Source organism: Mustela nigripes, chromosome 7 (assembly GCF_022355385.1).
Source record: "Mustela nigripes isolate SB6536 chromosome 7, MUSNIG.SB6536, whole genome shotgun sequence".
NCBI lineage: Eukaryota > Metazoa > Chordata > Mammalia > Carnivora > Mustelidae > Mustela > Mustela nigripes.
This window is the reverse complement of record NC_081563.1, coordinates 124,254,109-124,272,607: the sequence shown is the minus strand read 5'-3', so window position 1 is coordinate 124,272,607 and position 18,499 is coordinate 124,254,109. Positions and strand designations below refer to the sequence as shown.

At 47.5% G+C, this 18,499-nt stretch overlaps 1 long non-coding RNA gene across 1 annotated transcript in view; it reads left to right on the top strand.

The window, feature by feature from the left end:
• The window catches only part of LOC132021938 (uncharacterized), a 138,293-nt gene that overhangs the window by 66,196 nt on the left and 53,598 nt on the right, over positions 1 to 18,499 (top strand). The window lies entirely within an intron of this gene.

Genomic DNA, 18,499 nt, shown 5'->3' with positions numbered 1-18,499 from the left:
TGCTGGGATAATAGCTGTGAACATCTTGTTATATTTACTTCAAGTGTATTTTTAATAAAAGATAAAGCATTACAAAGTTGAAGCAGCCATTGATTGACATCCTCAAATTTTGTCCTTTGTCCCTTTCCCAGAAGCCACCTCTATCTTGGCTTTCATGAATAGCTGTGTTTCCTTCTGGGCAAGCCTTTTAAAAGACATTGTTTTGAAACATTATTTTTATATACATATATAATGTATTATAAATAATAGATACATGGTGTTATTTTGTGCAAATGCATTTCAATATTTACATAAATTTGCTCTGGGTCCTTTTACACTTGGCTTTTTTCACATAAGGGCACTTTTGACCTCTATTCTCGTTGATAAATTTATCTCTAGTCCATTCATTCTGACTGCTGCAAGGTATGCTGTCACGTGGATAGGCTGTGTTTTGTTTCTCTTTTCGCCTTGCTGCATATTTAGATTGTTTTCAATTTTTCACTGTAACAAACAGCGCAACAGTAAGCACCCAGGCCCTGGGTCTCAGCCCGCACACGTGGCAGTGTTTCTTTGGGGCATGTCACAAGCCGTGGAATCATTATGTTGTACAGTAAGTGCACTTTCCATTTTCCTAGGTATTGCCAATCGCTCTCCAAAGTCGCCCTAACGATTTACATTCCCACCAGCGGTGTAGGGGAGTACAATTTTTTCCACATCCTCTCCAACGCTTGATATTGTCAGAATTTTTTATTGTTGCTGGCTCCATGGGAGAAAAATGGTCTACCTCTGCGGTTTTCATTTGCCAGTAGCTCCCTTTTGGTTGGAGGGAGTCCTGGCAGGGTAGGACAAGCTGAGATCAGGAGGCTTAGATTCTTTTCTGGCTCTGCTGTCAACTTGGATTTGAGCTCGGGTGCTTCTCTTTCTCTCTCTGGTGTCTTCTGAGGCCGCTGGCCTGGATGGTCTCTAAGAGGGATATCTCAGAGTGGGCAGGACTCTTCTGATCTGTGGCATTTGAGGTTTTGAAGTAGTAAGACTTGCACAGCACAGGAAGACCCCTCTGCCACCTAGCACCTGTGCTAGATCCTGGGGTGACCTCAGGGTAAATGATTCTTTTTTTTTTTTTTTTAAGATTTATTTATTTATTTGACAGAGAGATCACAAGTAGACAGAGAGGCAGTCAGAGAGAGAGAGAGAGAGAGAGAGAGAGAGAGAGAAGCAGGCTCCCTGCTGAGCAGAGAGCCCTATGCGGGACTCGATCCCAGGACCCTGAGATCATGACCTGAGCCGAAGGCAGCGGCTTAACCCACTGAGCCACCCAGGCGCCCAGGGTAAATGATTCTTGAATTAGTGAGAAGTCTGCCTCCTGGAAGTCAGAAGGAGCAGGTTTTAGTCTAGGCTGGAATGTTTGCCTACAGTGTAGCTGTGGATGGATGACCCAGTATTGGAAATCTGCTCAGGCTCCGGGATGAAGGTCTAACTGCTTCAAATGTGGGATTTGAGAAACAAGGCAGAGGATCATAGGGGAAGAGAGGAAAAGATGAAATAAGACAAAACCAGAGAGCGAGACAAACCGTAAGAGACTCTTAATCTCAGGCAACAGACTGAGGGTTGCTGGAGTGGATGGGGTGACAGGGATGGGGTGGCTGGGTGATGGGCATTGGGGAGCGTATGTGCTATGGTGAGTGCTATGAACTGTGTAAGACTGATGAATCACAGACCTGTACCCCCGAAACAAATAATATATTATATGTTAACAAAAATAAATTATATTTAAAAAAAGGCAAGGAGACCCCCACGCGGGGAGCCCATGTGGAAGGTCATTCCCCTGACAGCAACCCGACCCTGGACCAGCTGTAAGATCCAGGCTCCAAACGCAGCTCTGGCCAGGTGTTATTTCCTGAGGCTGACTCTGTTTGCTTTTGGCTTTGGCTTAACGGTGTTTGAGAAGTGGAGGAAGTGGATTCACCTGAGATTGAGCTCATTGGGCTGCTTCAGGATTGCCAGGCATTTGGCGCAGGCACCTGGAGATCTGATGGGTAGGAGGATAGGGTTGCCAGATCCAGCAAAAACAAACAAACAAACAAACCCCAAAAAACTGTATTTGAATGGGACTTAACTTGTACTAAAAAGTTACCCATAGTTTATCAGAAATTCAAATTTAACTGGGCATCCTTTATTTTATTTGGCAACCCCAGGTAGGAGGTGACAAGTCACTCAGTGTAAGAAATAACTAAAGATAGGATAGTCGAACTTGACAAGTAGTGAGCATCTTGTTGCTGGAGGTATCCAAGCAGGTTAGCTGAAGTGGAAAGGTTAGATGAGTGGAAATGGTATGCGTATGATACAGTCTTTTTTTTTTTTTTTAAATAACCATCATTTGTGAAGAAAGAGATGTTCTTTTTTTTTTTTTTTTTAAGATTTTTTTTATTTATTTGACAGACAGAGATCACAAGTAGGCAGAGAGGCAGGCAGAGAGAGAGACGGAGGAGGAAGCAAGCTCCCTGTTGAGCAGAGAGCCTGATGTGGGGCTCGATCCCAGGACCCTGTGGGATCATGACCCGAGCTGAAGGCAGAGGCTTTAACCCACTGAGCCACCCAGGTGCCCTGATACAGTCTTATAATCTAAGTGAGATCCCTGGGCCAGCAGCATCAGCAGCGTCTGAAGACCTGTTAGAAGGGCAAGTTCTCAAGTCCTGTCCCAGACCCACGGCACTGGAGACTCTGAAGGTGGGGTCCAGCAATCTGTGATATGACCAGCCCCCCAGAGCATTCTAATGCATGGTCAGGTTTGAGAACCAAGGAACAGAGGATTACGTTGGAAAGCTGACTTGAGATCCCAAAACTGTTGCTTTGAGCTCCCCTTCTCTGGGGGGTCAAGGGAAACTGGAAGTGGGATTGGGATGAGGGTGTGGCAGGGGAGAGGTGACTGCTGCCCAGGGTGGGGGGGTGGGGGGGTGGCGTGTCCAGCACAGAAGTGAGGGCCCTCTTTCTGGTTTCCTCACGCAGCTGAGAGAGAGGGAGAGAGAAGGAGAGAGAGCGTGAGCAAGTACAAGTAAGCCAAGGGAACTTGGTGATTGTTGTTAAAGAACTGCATTTTTTAACAAATGGATTTTTATTTTTTAAATTTTATTTTTTATTCTTTTATTTTTAAAAAGATTTTATTTATTTATGTGCCAAAGAGGTCACAAACAGGCAGAGAGAGAGAGCAGGAAGCAGGCTCCCTGCCGAGCAGAGAGCCCGATGCAGGGCTTCATCCCAGGACCCCGAGATCATGACCTGAGGCTTAACCCACTGAGCCGCCCAGGCGCCCCTAACAAATGGATTTTTAAGCATCTATTTGGGTCAAGAGTCAAGGGAAAAACTAGGTTTCTGCCTTCCAGGACCTCATAGTCAAACGGAGGAGGCAGATGGTTGTAAAACAGGCTGGAACGCAGACAGCTGTGTGTGCTGAGAACGGAGGTTGGACCACGCAGAAGAAGGAGGATTCTTTCTGACTAGGGGGGGGAATGGGTGGTGGTGGGTGACAGGCTGCTTCAGCAAGGACGTCCTTGGAAAGACCTTCCCAGGCAGAGGCGTGGCTTGCCTATAGAGGCAGGGGGCAGCAGAGGGCACTCGGGCAATGGTCTGCGTTTTCTCACCTTCTGAGATGTCCGTGGGCTGTCTTGAGCAGCAGCGAATGCCTTGTCCTTGGAGGATGCAAGCAGAGGTTTCGGGACCAGTCTAGTGCTGGATGGAAGAGTGGTCTGTGGGACCTTCCAGGATGAGGCCCCACCCCCACCCCCACCCCCAGGACTATCCAGCTGCTCCCAGGGTCAGCAGTGGGTACCCCGGGGCCCCCCAGCTCTGGTCCTCATTGTGGCTGCCTCTCACCGCACCCCAGTCGTGCTGGGGAACTGCCTTCTACACAGTACTCACTGTGGGCAGAAAAGAGTGGCTGTAGGGGCCTGGCATTCAATAAATGAAAGCCAACGAGGGACAAGATGGAAGCATCCAGGCCCCACTCTACGTGTGCACGGAATGTGCTTTCGTAAAGAACGGCTTTATTCTGTTTCTCTGCCTCTATTGAGAGGCTCATGGATTTTCCAGATCACCTTGTACTTAGCCCAGGGGTTGTGTTTGTCATCTCCGTGGACGGCTTTGTGGTCGCGTGCTGTTCACAGTTCCCTCCTCTGGCTATGCTACAGAGCCAACGATCCCTGTGCAACCTGCTCTGGGGTGTGGGGCTTCGGGGGGCCTGGGGAACACGGAGGCCACTTCTCTGCAGCTTCACAATTGCCCCGATTGTGAGCTGAGCTGCTTCTCTGGCAGCTCGCTGCTTGGCATCGGGAAACATGGTCTCGCCATTTGCTGTCTTCACAGGCTCCCTTTTGGTAACAGAATGTTGGCACTGTTGAATCCGGCTGTGGAATTTTGTCCAGGTTGTTAACAGCCTCATAAACATCTACCTTCTTTTTTCTCCCTGATATTTTTGGTCCACCGTCATGACCAAAGGCATGAAAACTTCACTATTCTGACTGCCAACCCTAGTCTTATTTCCCCAGCACTTACAGCATGCAAAGCACTCCCACATGCCATAGCTCAGCCTCTGAGCGCCTCAGTGTTGTTGTCTGTAAAATGGGAATATGACAGCTTATAGTTAGTGAGTTGATAACATGTCAAGCTCTTAAAGCAAGGGCAGACACTTAATAAATGGGGAAGATTTTCACTTTTTGAAGTACGAAATTCTCCAAAGAATGAAGGGGGCTCCATCCACTGACAGTGGATGAAATTTGTGCTGCCCCGGGTATGGGCAGTAACGGGCAGTGTTATCTGTAGTGAAGATAACAACGATAATGGATTCTAAGTCGTAGTGATGGTGAAGCTCTCCTTCACCTTGAAATACTCAGTTGATCTACTGTCTCAATGGCTCTGCTCACTGTTGGGTTTTAATAATGTACATGTACATTTCAAATAGCATGTTTCAATCACCCTTTCCTAAATACTGTGCTTGCCAAGGATGCCAATTCAATTAAGCCCCTGTTATAGTCATGTCTCTACTTCCATGGGCTCACCTGCATGCATCCATTCTTGAGGTTAAGTTCCAAAGACCCGGAATCATTGAAGTTTGCTTTGGGCTCAGTTCAGGCCTCTGATGCCTGTGGTATGCACATTCTTGCATTTAAACAGCTGGCTTACTATCGGCAGTGATAGCCTAGTAATGAAATGATGAAACATTCTTCAGTGACTCTGGTTCTTCTATTCTGTAGGACCGCTGGGAGCTTTTATTCGTGTTTAAGATTTAGAATGAGGAGGGGTGCCTGGGTGGCTCAGGGGGTTAAAGCCTCTGCCTTCTGCTCGGGTCGTGATCTCAGGGTCCTGGTATCGAGCCCCACATCGGGCTTTCTGCTTGTCAGGGAGCCTGTTTCCTCCTCTCTCTCTCTTCCTGCCTCTCTGCCTGCTTGTGATCTCTGTGAAATAAATAAATAAATAAAAATCTAAAAAAAAAAACAAAAAAAGATTTAGAATGAGGAAACGGGGTGTGCCCTGTGAGTGGGAAGATTTTTGCGTGGCAAGTGCAAATTTTAATTTCTACAATAAATATTTAACGGAATTTGAATAACGTATGTACCATCACAATGTTTCCTTTCTATGGAAGTTGACAGTGGTTAGTGATTTTAAAACTAAAGGACAAGTCAGGGAAGTAAGGACTATTAGTGGTTATTCCGCAATTATGACCAGAAATAATTTGGCCATAGAGTGAAGGGGTGTGTGTGAAAAAAATGATGCTCTCCTGTTAGTTATACTGACTGTATAAAAGGCTCTGGGTGTGTGTGTGTGTGGGGGGGGTCCCTTGTACACAATATCTCATTTAATACACCAGTTGGCCCTGGGAGGGAGGGCTCATTTTTCCTGTGTTTTGAGTTGGTGCAGTTTTGCTAATGATACCTGACTTAAAAATATTTCTTATTCTTACCTTCAAACTCAGTCTCATTTTTTTCTCCCCCATAAGATGGTTTATCCCAATTGTAACCCAAAAGCCTCTCTCCAGTGCTGTGAAATGAGATCACCCCTCCCACAGATAAGGAAATCATTCTGACATAGGCCCTTTCTTGGCCTCCTGCTGAAAACAAAGCCCCTCTCAAGTGTCCCTCCTGCTGAAAACAAGGCCCCTCTAAATTGTCCCTCTGTTTTTTCCAAAGGCTCCTCTTCTCTTCTGCTGCCATCTTGTGTGTGGGAGGAGGGGTGTGGCAAGACCCTTGTCACTGTGGCTGCGCTGCTGCCAGGGACCTTCATGAGAAGCCGGAGGCCCGGATGTGCTTGTGGCTGATGACCACTGCTCCCCCTCCTTCCCTCCTGGGCCCCCTCCCCCTCACTCCCTTGTCTGAAGACATGGGGCTGAGGTTTCCATGAGAGCAGGTGTTCCTGCAGTCCGTAGACCCAAGTGCCACCTTAGAGACAGCTAGGTGCTTGTGGCTGGTCCCTGCAGGGCGGGGTCATTTCGGCCCCCAGCAGCTGGCCCCTCTAGGTGTCCATATGGCTTGGAATCCCAGCCAGATTTTCTCCTTAGCCTTAACAGGAGAGGACTGCCTTTGGTGGCCTAGTGTACCCCCTCATTTCCTGCTTTGGGGTCATGCTGGAGATGCCTCTGCCCTTCAGGGAACCTCCACCCCTGGGGTTTGGTCTGGTCCCCAGCTCTGATGACAATCGCAACAGCACTCAGCATGTTCCCCAAAGTGTGCCTTGTTCTGTCTTAAATACCGCATCACACGCGGGATGCCCAGCAGACTAGGCTCCTAGGGGCTCCTGCCTGGTCTCGCCTCCAGGCTTCCTTTCCCAGGCTCCTGCTGCCTCCCTGGGGAGCAGGACCCTTCTCCTGCTGGATCTGGCCAGTCTTCCCTCTCTCAGTCCCAGGGGAAGTTATCTTGTTGGCAGGTGGGGAGGAGAAGGACATTTGGGCCAGGTTCCTTTCAAACATTTTGTTTCTGTCCCCAACGGCCAGGTTTGTAGAGACCCAGACCAGGCAGGGGTCTCTGTCCCTGCTCACCTGGCAGGACATCCTGTGTCCTCTCTCAGGCAATGGGCTCAGAGGTGGGTGGCTTGACTCGGCAGAAGGAAGCAAAGTGAATCACGAGGAGCAACAGTTTTGTTTCACTCAATTGAAAACCTATCGACTGACCAAGCATTTAACTGACAAGTATTTTAAAACAATTAGTCCGTGCAGAACACTGTGAGGTATGATGAAGTGTACAGAGCAATGCAACACAATTCCGTCCAAAGAGGCAAGCAATGACTGTGTCCCGCCATGCACCGAGGACTCTGCTAGATGCTGAGACACAGCGGAGAGCAACAGCTCAGAAAGGGTGTCCTGCCGAGTCTGGGGCATCACACACGGGATGCCCAGCAGACTAGGCTCCTAGGGGCTAGGAGAGGCTGCCTGCAGTTCTTGGCTCCTGCCCCGTCTCTGATACTGGCTCCAACCTGCTGTGATCTTGCATGTCTGGAGGCCAGAAGTCAGAGATGGGTCTCACTGGGCTAAAACCAAGGTGTGAAGAAGTCGTAGGAGAGACAGTTTTCTCTGGCCTGTTCCAGCTGCTAGAGGCTGCCTGCAGTTCTTGGCTCCTGCCCCGTCCTGTGCCTTCCGAGCCAGCAAGATATTATCTTCATTTCTCTTTCTGATTCTGAATCCCCTGCCCCTGCCTCCCTCTTTCACTTGCAAGGACCCTGTGATTGCACTGGTCCCACCTGGCAATCCGGGATAGTCTTCCATTTCGTGACCCTCAAGGTAACCACGTCTGCAAAGTCCCTCTGGCCATGTGAGGTCACATAATTCATGGTGATATTGGGGATTGGGACCATACATCTTTGGGGGCCATTATTCTGCCCTCTGTATTGGAAGGAGGTGATGTGATGTAGGCACCCAGGGGACACATCCTCATGTGAATTTCTTTTCCCACCTGTGGGTCTGATTCTGAGGAGGAGCCTGCCTCCTGAGGGAGGTCCCCTTGGAGAACAGTTACGTGGACCAGAAGGTGGCCCTGATCGAAATCCAGCCACGTGTGCGGGGGCTCTCAGTGTCCCCTCTCCTTACCCCAACCCCTCTCTACCCGAGAAGTCACCTGTCATTTCAGCAGGCAATTCCTGCTCTGAGGATGGCCTCCTACTGTAAGCACAGGGGTCTCTCAGCCCAAGGGCTTTCTCTGGCTGCAGGGCTTTCTCTGGTTGCTCCTAGTGGTGAAGACTGGAAAAGCTGGGGATTTGGCCCCAGGAGGAACACTTAGCCAAGAAGGGATGGGAGTTGGTGGCTATGTCAGTGTCCGGGGGTAGCTGTAACAAACGATCACACATTGGGTAGCTTAAAATACAGAAATTTCTTGTCTCATGGTTCTCGAGGCCAGAAGTCTGAAATCAAGGTACCGCAGGGCCTTGCTCCCTCTGAAGTTTCCAGGGGGGGCGTCCTTCCTGGACTCTCCCAGCTCCTGGTGGCTGCTGGTGTTCCTTGGCCCATGGCTGCATCCTTCTAGCTTCCGCCTCTGACTTCACATGGCCTTTTCCTTTCCTCTCTGTGAGCCTCTTAAAAGGATACTTGTCATTGGATTTAGGGTCACCCTGGGTAATCCAGGATGATCTCATCTCAAGATGCGTAATTATATTGACAAAGATCTTTTTTATTTTTCCAGTTAAGTTCACTCTCTCAGGTTCCAGGGGTTACAAAATCACATCTCAGCTGGCTCCCTGACGCGCTTTGCCCTGGGCCACCTTGTGCTGCACACCCCTGGCAAGATCTTCATCTCTGGAGCTCCCTGGTCAGTGCTCTGCCTCCTGGGCCCATCCCCTCCCCCATCACATGGCCCTTGTGATTGCACAGTCTCATCTCTGTCTCGCAGACACTCCTGGCTGGTGGCTGGCCTGCAGCCGCCGCCGCAGAGGGGAAGTAATTGGAAAGGTACCTGCTGCCTTAGATAGTGAAGAAAGGATCATAGTCAGCATGTGGCTTAATTGGATCAAAGAAAAAAGCCCTGCTCCCATCTCCGCAGTAACATCGCCCTTGATGGGATGCAGATAGAGCTCATCACAGAAGCAAGAGTCTCTGCCAAGACACTTGTGGGCCTTCTGGCCTGGCTTTAGGAAGCTCCTGGACAGGGAAGGAGCTGAATGCTTGGGCCCTTGCCTAGAGCTCAGAGCCATAAGCAGGCACTGGGTCTAGAGGTGAAAAAAGGAGGGTATTTGGGGGATGAAGAGCTAAGGCTTTGGGTCTGGGTTGGAGAGCATGGCCCAGGAAGGAGGTCTGACCGAGACAGTCCTGTGCTCAGGGCCGGGAGGGTGAGAGAGCTGGAAAAGGAGGATCAGGGGGGTCGAGAGGTCTCTTGTTGCCCCCAGGGAGAAGGAGGAGGTGACCATCTGATAGGTGACGGTCCACGACAGTGACTGGGACATGGGGACCTGTGCAGGAGGTCACAAGGGCTGTGCACATCAGTCACCCCTTCCTTCCTGCGGAGGAGCTTCCAGGCCAGTCAGCCCTCCCAGCCAGCCCCCTGCTCCTGGAGATTTAAGGGAGGTACAGTCACCACCAGACATGAGCCCAAGCTCTGGGCTCTAGCCTCGGGTCCTTGGAATTCTGTGCTGTGTGAACTGGGCACGGGCTCAGCTCATCTCAGCAGAACATGGTGTGTCCTGTTTGGTGACTTCTCTGAGGAGGGCTCCCTGAAGAGTCCTGGGGAGAGGCAGAAGTCAGGCGATCATGGGGGTCCAAATGCGGTAGCATTAAGACTGTAGTTCTATCCCAAGGGTGAGGGAAACTTTATGCTCCTTCCCCATCAGAAGAGTTGGAGGAGCAGTGGGGCTGGGGGGGAGGAAGGGGCTGGAGGGCTAGTGAAGTCCCAGGGCACAGCCATGTACCAGGAACGTCTTCTACTCCAGAAATACACTCAGCAGTGACTGATCTTGTGTTTTCTGCTTGTGTAAGGTCCCGTGTCACAGAATAAGGTGAAATAACTGGGTTTTTGTACACTAGGAGAGGACAGTTTTTCCTCCTACTGGAACTTCCAACTGTGTGAACAGAGTCTTGTCGCTGCTGTGCGTTGTTGTCAGGGTGCCTCTGTAAGAGGCCCCTTCCTCTGTCAACTCCGAGAAGCTTCTGTTCATGTGGCTGGAGGGGTAGGAGGAGCCAGGTCAAGCCGGCTGGCCCCAAGGCTGGGGAAGTTCAGAGCTCTGGACTTCCTTCAGGTGGTTCTGGGGATTCACGGAGCCCACAGTCAGAGCTGTGCTTTGGAAAGCGAAAGAAAAGACACCTGTGCAAATACAACAGGACTTGATGGGGGCAGGGACCCAGTGTATCTGCAGCTGAGTGTTTAATCTAAAGGCCTTGGTGTGTCCTCATCCCCCTTGCCTAGAACATGTGTCCCAGCTTAAATATCGCTACTCAGAGAATTCTTTCTCGATTCCCTTCCTTCTTAGCAGAATTCTTTTCCCTTGTTGCAACCTCTCATGGCTTCCTCTGCTTTTCTTTTATAGAATTTGCCCCAATTTTGGAAATTTTGACTTCTCTTCCTAATCAGACCTTAAATTCTTTGGGGGAAGGACCCGCATTTTATTCATTTCTCTATGATGCCAAAGAAACAGCCCTGGACGGAGTTAAAGAGATCAGGAAGACCTATTGAAGACTATTGCAGTAGGGGAGAGAGACTGACTTCAAGTCAACTGAAACAAAAGACAGGAGGGTTTTTAAGCTAATAGAGCAGTAGTGGAGGGCAGTGGTTTATTTGTGTTTGCTCATTGGTGTTAGTCTCCTGTCCTCCCACAGAGACTGGGAGACGGGGCCGTTATCTTTCTTTATGATTTCATTTCTGAGGGATGGCACCCAGGTCCTTGAGAAAGATATTTCAGGGTTGTAAAACTGGCAAGAGTCTGGGAGAAGATTTACATCCCAAAAGGGCAGGGAAAGAACTTACAATTGCAAGGTTTCTCAAGTCAACGCTCTTTGAGAAAAGAGAGGTCAGGGACCTCTAGTCAGGAAGAGACTGTCTAGAGTGTAGTCAAGCTAAGGGGAACAATGAGGTATCTTGGTCACTAACGTCCCACCCCATGCTAACTTCCTCCCCTTTAGGCCCTGGCAAAGAACCCCGCAAATAATAGGTGTGTTTAATTTAAATTTAACTTGAACATTTGTGTGTCTATTTGGTGAATTTCCATTTCCTTCTCCAGACTGTGAGCTCCATGAAGGCTGGGGCCAGGCCTGTCTTGTTCATTAGTGTAAACCCAGCACAAATAGTTCTCCACGATTAGGAGCAACAGGTGCTTGTGGAACAAGAGGATGATGGATGGGTAGGTGAAGAGAGACAAGCATCAAGGCTGACTTCCAGCTTCTTGGCGTGCCTGGCGTGTGGAGGTGATAGTGATGGGCTCAGGGTAGAGCAGTTTTTGATCAGGACTGGCCTGCTGACTTCTCAGAGGGCAGGGGGTTCATGGGGTTCGGTATCTGAGATGGACGTGATCGAGGGTGCATGGCTGGGGCCTGGAGAGATGATTGCTTTGCAGATCTCACCTCTGACTTGCCCTCTGTTTGATTTTTAACAAGTGATAGTGAACCTGGGGAGGTGACAATGTGTGCTCTTTTGAGTTTATTTAGAACCCCCTTCCAGGCCACCTCACCGGCAGATGGATGCTGGTGCATGTAATTACTTTCGGGGTCAAAGCAGCACAATCAGCATCTTTGTCAGCAACATTCATTGAATAGTTTTATCGAACGCCTGAGGGTGATTTGTTCCAGCACTGGAGTAATTGTCCAATCAACCACAGGTCCCTGGGGGAGGGGGTGGTGGTTTGAAGGAAGCATCCCATGTATTTGTGATTAAGACTGGAGGGCTTCATTAATTAACTCAACAAACATTCACTGAGTACCTACTGTGTGTTGGGTTGTGCACCAGGCCTTGCAGGGGGTGGGAGAGAGTTCTAGTTCCCAAGAACCTACGGATTATTAAAAAAGATAAACAGAACTGCCCTTAATCTCATACTTATCATTGTAGGTGCCCCAGTGAGGCCTGGAGGGGGAAGGACTTCCTCCTGATGGAGAAGGCTTTGGACCAGGGCCTGGGAAGATGAAGGGTGGGAGTTGGGGTAGGTGTGGACATTTGGGGTGGGGATGGAGGATTGGCACAGATGGACATTCAATGTCATGGACAAAGATTCTCTCCTTGACCATGTTCCAACCAAACTCCTTTGAGACCTTTTCTTTTTTTTTTTTTTTAAAGATTTTATTTATTTGACAGAGAGAAATCACAAGTAGATGGAGAGGCAGGCAGAGAGAAAGAGAGAGAGAGAGGGAAGCAGGCTCCCCGCTGAGCAGAGAGCCCGATGCGGGACTCGATCCCAGGACCCTGAGATCATGACCTGAGCTGAAGGCAGCGGCTTAACCCACTGAGCCACCCAGGCGCCCCTTTGAGACCTTTTCTTGACTAGGCCTCAACCTTGGCCCATAAATATTTGAACAAACACTAACATAATTTCTAACACCTGAAGGCCACATCCCTAGGATGACCCTAGACCCCTTAAAGTGGCTGCCTGAGAAAAACCAAGGCTGCCAAATGAATTTGCTGTTTGTTCCAGCCAATCTCTGAAGATAGGGCCCCTGTCTCCCATCCTGTGTGGGAGAGCAGGAGGCTGACTTTGGTAGGCACCGGTTAGCAAACTCAGGTGGGTTTCACATGGACCAACATCCCCTTCCCACTTTTTGTAAGTTTTCACAACCATTCCCCCCTCCCCTTCTTTTTTCATTCTCCCTTTGTAATGTCCAGTCACCTCTGCACAAATCAGAATAGAGCTTAGCACTTTCTGCTCCTGTCTGTGGGTACTGAATAAAATCTGCTTTCACTGCTTTAATGAATTGTTGGCTGCATTCATCTGTACCTGTTCTCCATAGAAAAATAAGAACAGAAAACTGACCCCGAAGTTGTTAAAAAATTATTGGTCAAGAAGAGAACTTTTAGGATTCAATCCATCAGAGGAAATTGTGAGAGATGGAACAGCAGAGCAAAGTGTGTGGGGGGGCAGATTATTCAAGGCCGTGAAGGGCTCAAGCAAGGAGTTGGGGCTTTATCCTAAGTCTGATAAGAAGTGTTCAAAGTCATCCATATGGCAGAGCAGCATATTTTGGGATGGCATGTCTTAAACTCCTTCAGAGTTCTAGATTGTAAGACAAGATTCAGGTGAAGAAACATTCCTTGGGAAGTAGAGGTCACACAGGTGGGGGAGTGAAGCAGGGAAGGAAAGTCAATACAGTGTTACTGAGCCTTCAACTGTGATGGTTTACGTGGGGGCACACAAGCCTCACAGTGACTCCCATGACAGAGGTGAAGGATCTGGGGTATTGATACACCTTCTCTAGTCATTGGCTCAGGGCAGCTCCTGGGCATATCCATTCCTTGGCACATCTGGCCTGCCCCATGCTGGAACCAGAGCCCTCAGGCACAGAGATACAGACAGATAGAAGTCACTGGGGCACAATGAAACATCCAAGGGGTATGGACAGGACAGGGACAGCATTGGCTACAAAATCTAAGCATGCACTTTGTATAAATATTACAAGCTATCTAGAAATTGGTCCTCTACTTAGTTTTATATTATGTTGGTGGAATTAGCTGCAACCTTCAAATAGTTCAGATTGGAGCAATTATGTTTGTAGTGCAGAGCCAGGGTACAATTGTAAGCAACTTGTGAGTTACCCATTTCTGAGCTATTCCACATCTCACCCACTTGGGGTTCATTAGTTTGTCAGAAATGAGCATTTATTGAACATCTGTTATGTGCCAGGCCTCATGCAGGGTACTTGATGCATAATATCTCATGTAGTCTTTATAATAAAAAACCCCATGAGACAGGGATGGTTGGACCCATTTTATAGATGAGGAGGTATACTTAGTGATTTGCTCTTGCTGAAATAGCTTGCATTGAACAGAGCCAAGCTGCAGCCCGTTTTCTTTCCTCAACCTTTGCTGTTACCTGGTAGGTAGAAATTACAAGAATAATCTCAGACCAAGCATTTGGCTTACATTTGCATTCAATATTTATTGAAGTTCCTAGGCCCATCCAGTACTTACTGCCGGGGCTTAATAAGTTCTAAATAATAATGATTTTCTGCTGGATTAGTATAGATGCTTCTGTCAGCTGAGGCTGATTTCCACCTAATTTGCAGGGAATTTGTGCAGCACAATGATGAGCTAAATATTTATGCAGAAAGGATGTATGTACAAATCACATTTCCATAAGAAACACAAGGCAAATGAGAGTTTCCCACAAAAAAGTTTATTGATGGGAAAAGATGCTTTAGAGAATCTAACATTAGCCAGGATTAACCAGCATTATCCACGAGTTAGCCATATTTAGGCAATTTTAACATTTATGCCAGGGAAGTGTTTTTATTAAGTGTTGCTAAGGATTACTGGAGGAGAAATTAGTTTTGTTCACCATAGTTGAGGGAAAAAACTTGGGAATATGGAATAGCTCTTCCTCCGACTGACTAAGCTATCTTGGTGGACTACCATGGGCAAATTGTCGCCTCTCTCTGAGCCTCAGTTTCCCAAGCTGTCATCTACTGGATAGGATTGGATATTCCCCAAGGCCCTACCCACCCTGTCTTGTCATTTATGAGCACTCCAACTATGCCTCTCTTTTTGTTTATACTGAGAGGGAGGCTGTTGACCTCAGACCACCAACCTTCCTATGGAAGAGAAAGAGTCAACATTTAGGCTACCTATTATGTGCCAAGCACCTGTCAGGTGCTTTAGGTTGGTCAGTCAACCCATTACTCTTTATAGTAGCTCAATGGCATGGGTTTTATTTCCACCTTATAGCTAAGAACAGAAGTTGCAGATTGAAAAGCAACTAGTGTGGAAATTCCTCAAAAAGTTAAAGATAGAGCTACCCTAGGACCTAGCAATTGTACTACTGGGTATTTACCCCAAAGATACAGATGTGGTGAAAAGAAGGGCCATATGCACCCCAGTGTTCATAGCAGCAATGTCCACAATGGCCAGACTGTGGAAGGAGCCAAGATGCCCTTCGACAGATGAATGGATAAGGATATGGTCCATATATACAATGGAATAGTACTCAGCCATCAGAAAGGAAGAATACCCACCACTTGCATGGACATGGATGGAATTGGAGGAGATTTTGCTAAGCAAAATATGTCAAGCAGAGAGAGTCAATTATCATATGGTTTCACTTATTTGTGGAGCATAAGGAATAACATGGAGGACATTAGGAGAAGGAAGGGGAAAATGAAGGGCAGGAACCACAGGGGGAGATGAACCATGAGAGACTATGGACTCCAGGAAACAAACTGTGGGTTTTAGAACAGAGGGTGGGGGGAACGGGTTAGCCCAGTGATGGGTATTAAGGAGGGCATGTATTGCATGGAGCACTGGGTGTTATATGCAAACGATGAATCATGGAACACGACATCAAAAACTAATGATGTACTGTATGGTGACTCACATAATAAAAAAAAAAAAAGAAAGGAAAGCAACTGCTAGCTTTGGGGCCACGCTCTAGTCCTTTCCATCCCCATCTAAATTCAACAAAATTTTTTGTTATAAGTTGTTTACCAAATAGGTAACAAGGGGCAAAGGGCATAGGACTTGTAGTCATATAGGCCTGGGTTTGAATTCTGCCCCCCCGCGCCTCCAAGATACTAGCTGTATGCCTTCGTGAGTCATGTCATGTCATCTGCACACACTTATGATCCCTGCAGAGCAGGACTATTGTGTGCATTCTGGGGGAAACTGTCGGGCTCTTTGATCCCAATCTGAATGTTTAGTCATTCTACGCTTCCCTCCAAGGGTTATCTTGGATGGCCATGCTCACTCCCTTGCTGGTGGAGGAAGCAGCTTTGGATGGGGCCTGACTTTTCTCTCATCCTTGCTCCCTTGAATTCCTTGGGCTGATCCCAGCTTGACTGGCCGTGCTGAATTCAATCCTACAATTCAATCAGCACAGCCAGAAGGTTGCCTGACTTCTGTCTGTGCACGTGGTGTACAGGTGGAGGTGTGGGTTCAAACCCCAGCAATACAGGTTCTCTTTGAGTGACCTGGAGTCACTCATTTGATTTCTCTAAGACTATTTCTCTTCTCTGAAATGGGGAAAATCTTACAGACTTAGTGTTGGTTAAACATCATGATGTAGAAATTAATTACATTTTAATTAGGTTCAGATGCCTTGAATGAGCAAATGGGTGAGCGACCTTCCTCCCACAAATGTTACTTTAGGAAGACTCATTTCTGCCTCACTGAGATGTCATTTCCTATAAAGGTGTCGCATTTAATGTTTTGAAACCCTGTATCAGGCACCACCTGCCGAGGTCACAGAAGCAGCAGGTGTCTGCCCCATGTCCTTTCTGCCGTTGCCTGCCAGTGCTCACAGATCCAGCCTCTGCTTGGAATTTAGCTTTTGCAACCCCAAGACTCACAATCAGATTTTTAGTTTCGTGTTCTTCTGAGGTTGTAATATGGCTTTGAAAAGATATTTCTGGAAAATTAGAAAGTTGTAAAAAAAAAAAAAAATAGAAGTCCAGACTCACAGGGACTTCAGAAATACACACCTCCTTCTTAAATAAATAATCACTCTATTAATTATAATTCACATAAAATAAAGATTCAGCTTGTAAAACAATTCAGTGGTTTTTAGCATTTTCACAGAACGGTTGTGCAACTGTCACTACTGTCTAATTTTAGAACATGTTCATCACTTCTCAAAGAAACCCTGTACCTGTTAGCAGTTGCTTCTCATACAGCTTTGGTAACTACTCATTTCCTTTCTGTGACTCTGCTTCTTTTGGACATTTCATAGAAATGGAATGAAATTCCATTTTTTTTTTTTACTTTTGTGACTCTAGCTTTCCTCTAGCACCATGTTTGCAAGGTTCATACATGTTGTAGCATGGACCAGTACTTCACTCCTCTTTGGATGACTGGCATTCATCCCATTGTATGGGCAGACCATATATTACCCATTCATCACCTGAGTTGATGGGTATTTGGGTTGTTTCTACTTCTTGGCTATTATGAATATCACCACCATGAACATTCGTGTACACGTTTTATATGGACATATCTTTTCAGTTCTCTTGGGTATACACCTTGGGCTGGAACTGCTGGCTCATAGGGTAACTTTGATCTCTGCAGGAACTGCCAGACTATTTTACACCACTTCACAATCCCATCTCCAGAAGCTCTGTTTTGGTCTTCGTTGGTTGAAATCGGTTTGCAGGTGCTGACCATTTATTTGAGCTTTAAGTCCCATTTGGTCTGATGTCTCAGAGGAACACGCAGATCGAATTACAGGATTGAACTCAGCACAGCCAGAAAAGACCTGCTATGGTCTTTTATGTTTATCCTGTAATAAAATTCAGAACAGAGTGCAGTCTAGGATTTGAGTTCTTGAGGCAGAGCGTGATCTAGCACTGGGCAAACAGTTTAGGATAGTGCCCATCTTGCTTTGTGTTCCTTTTGGTGAAAGGCTGAGACAAAGATTTGAGTGCAAGTCATTTTCTTGGGAGGTGAGCCCAGGAAATCCCTTCGTAAGAGGCAGTGAGACAGGCAAGGGAAGGAAGTCAGTAAGGGGTGTGTCCTCAAGCAGGTTACCGCTGTGAGCCACCAGAGCTCAGTTCAGCTGGGGAACTCTAGGATCCAGTGTAGAAAACACCCTGGAGTTATCCAAGTGGAGAAGAGAAAAGATGGCACTTTGGCCCTCTGATTCCCTGGTCTGCCACTTGGCTGAGGGCTCCTTCTGGGGTTATGACCTCCTTGGGACTTCTGGTTTGCTCTGCTCACTGGTCTTGCCTATACCCTCAGCCAGAGGAGGTGAGTTGGGAGGGCTTGCCCCAAGCCTTTGGTGTGTGGAGGTCCATAGTCAGGGAACCACCAGCATCAACCATGGGGCCAATCCAAATTGGTGGCTGAGTAACTCACCAGTGGCCATCTCTAACTAACTACATTAAAAAGTTTCAATCAGTGTGATGGAAGGCTGTCTCTGTTGACTTAAAGAAATCAAAAGGAGGAGAAATAAAATCTTTTCCTAAACCCTTCCCTGAGGTAGGAATCACAAAGCTTCCAGAACGTAGGAAATAGCTGACTCTTATATATATATATATTTTTTTTTTTAAAATTGAAGTTAGAGGCTGTTCTTTTAGAAAGAAAAGAATGGGGCAATTGAAAGTCTCTTGCTGAAGTAATCAGAGCTGAGAGGCAGGAATAGAAATGGAAATCAGAATCCGTCTTGAGACAATTTAGTGGGATAATCAAGGGCTAGGAATTCTGCCAGTCCCCCACAGATCAACACCGCTGGGTTCCACAGAGCCCTGAGTACATGTTTATCTTCAGGCTCAGTGGAAGAAGGGGCCTGTGTGGCAGCAGCTTTCACATCTATTAGAGACCCAAGTCTCCTGGGGCACATGATAAAAATACAGTCCTGGGGTCCTGCCACAGAATCGCCAAGAGCAGGACCAGACAATCTGTATTTTTGCAGGTCCCCTGGATTACAGTGGCTC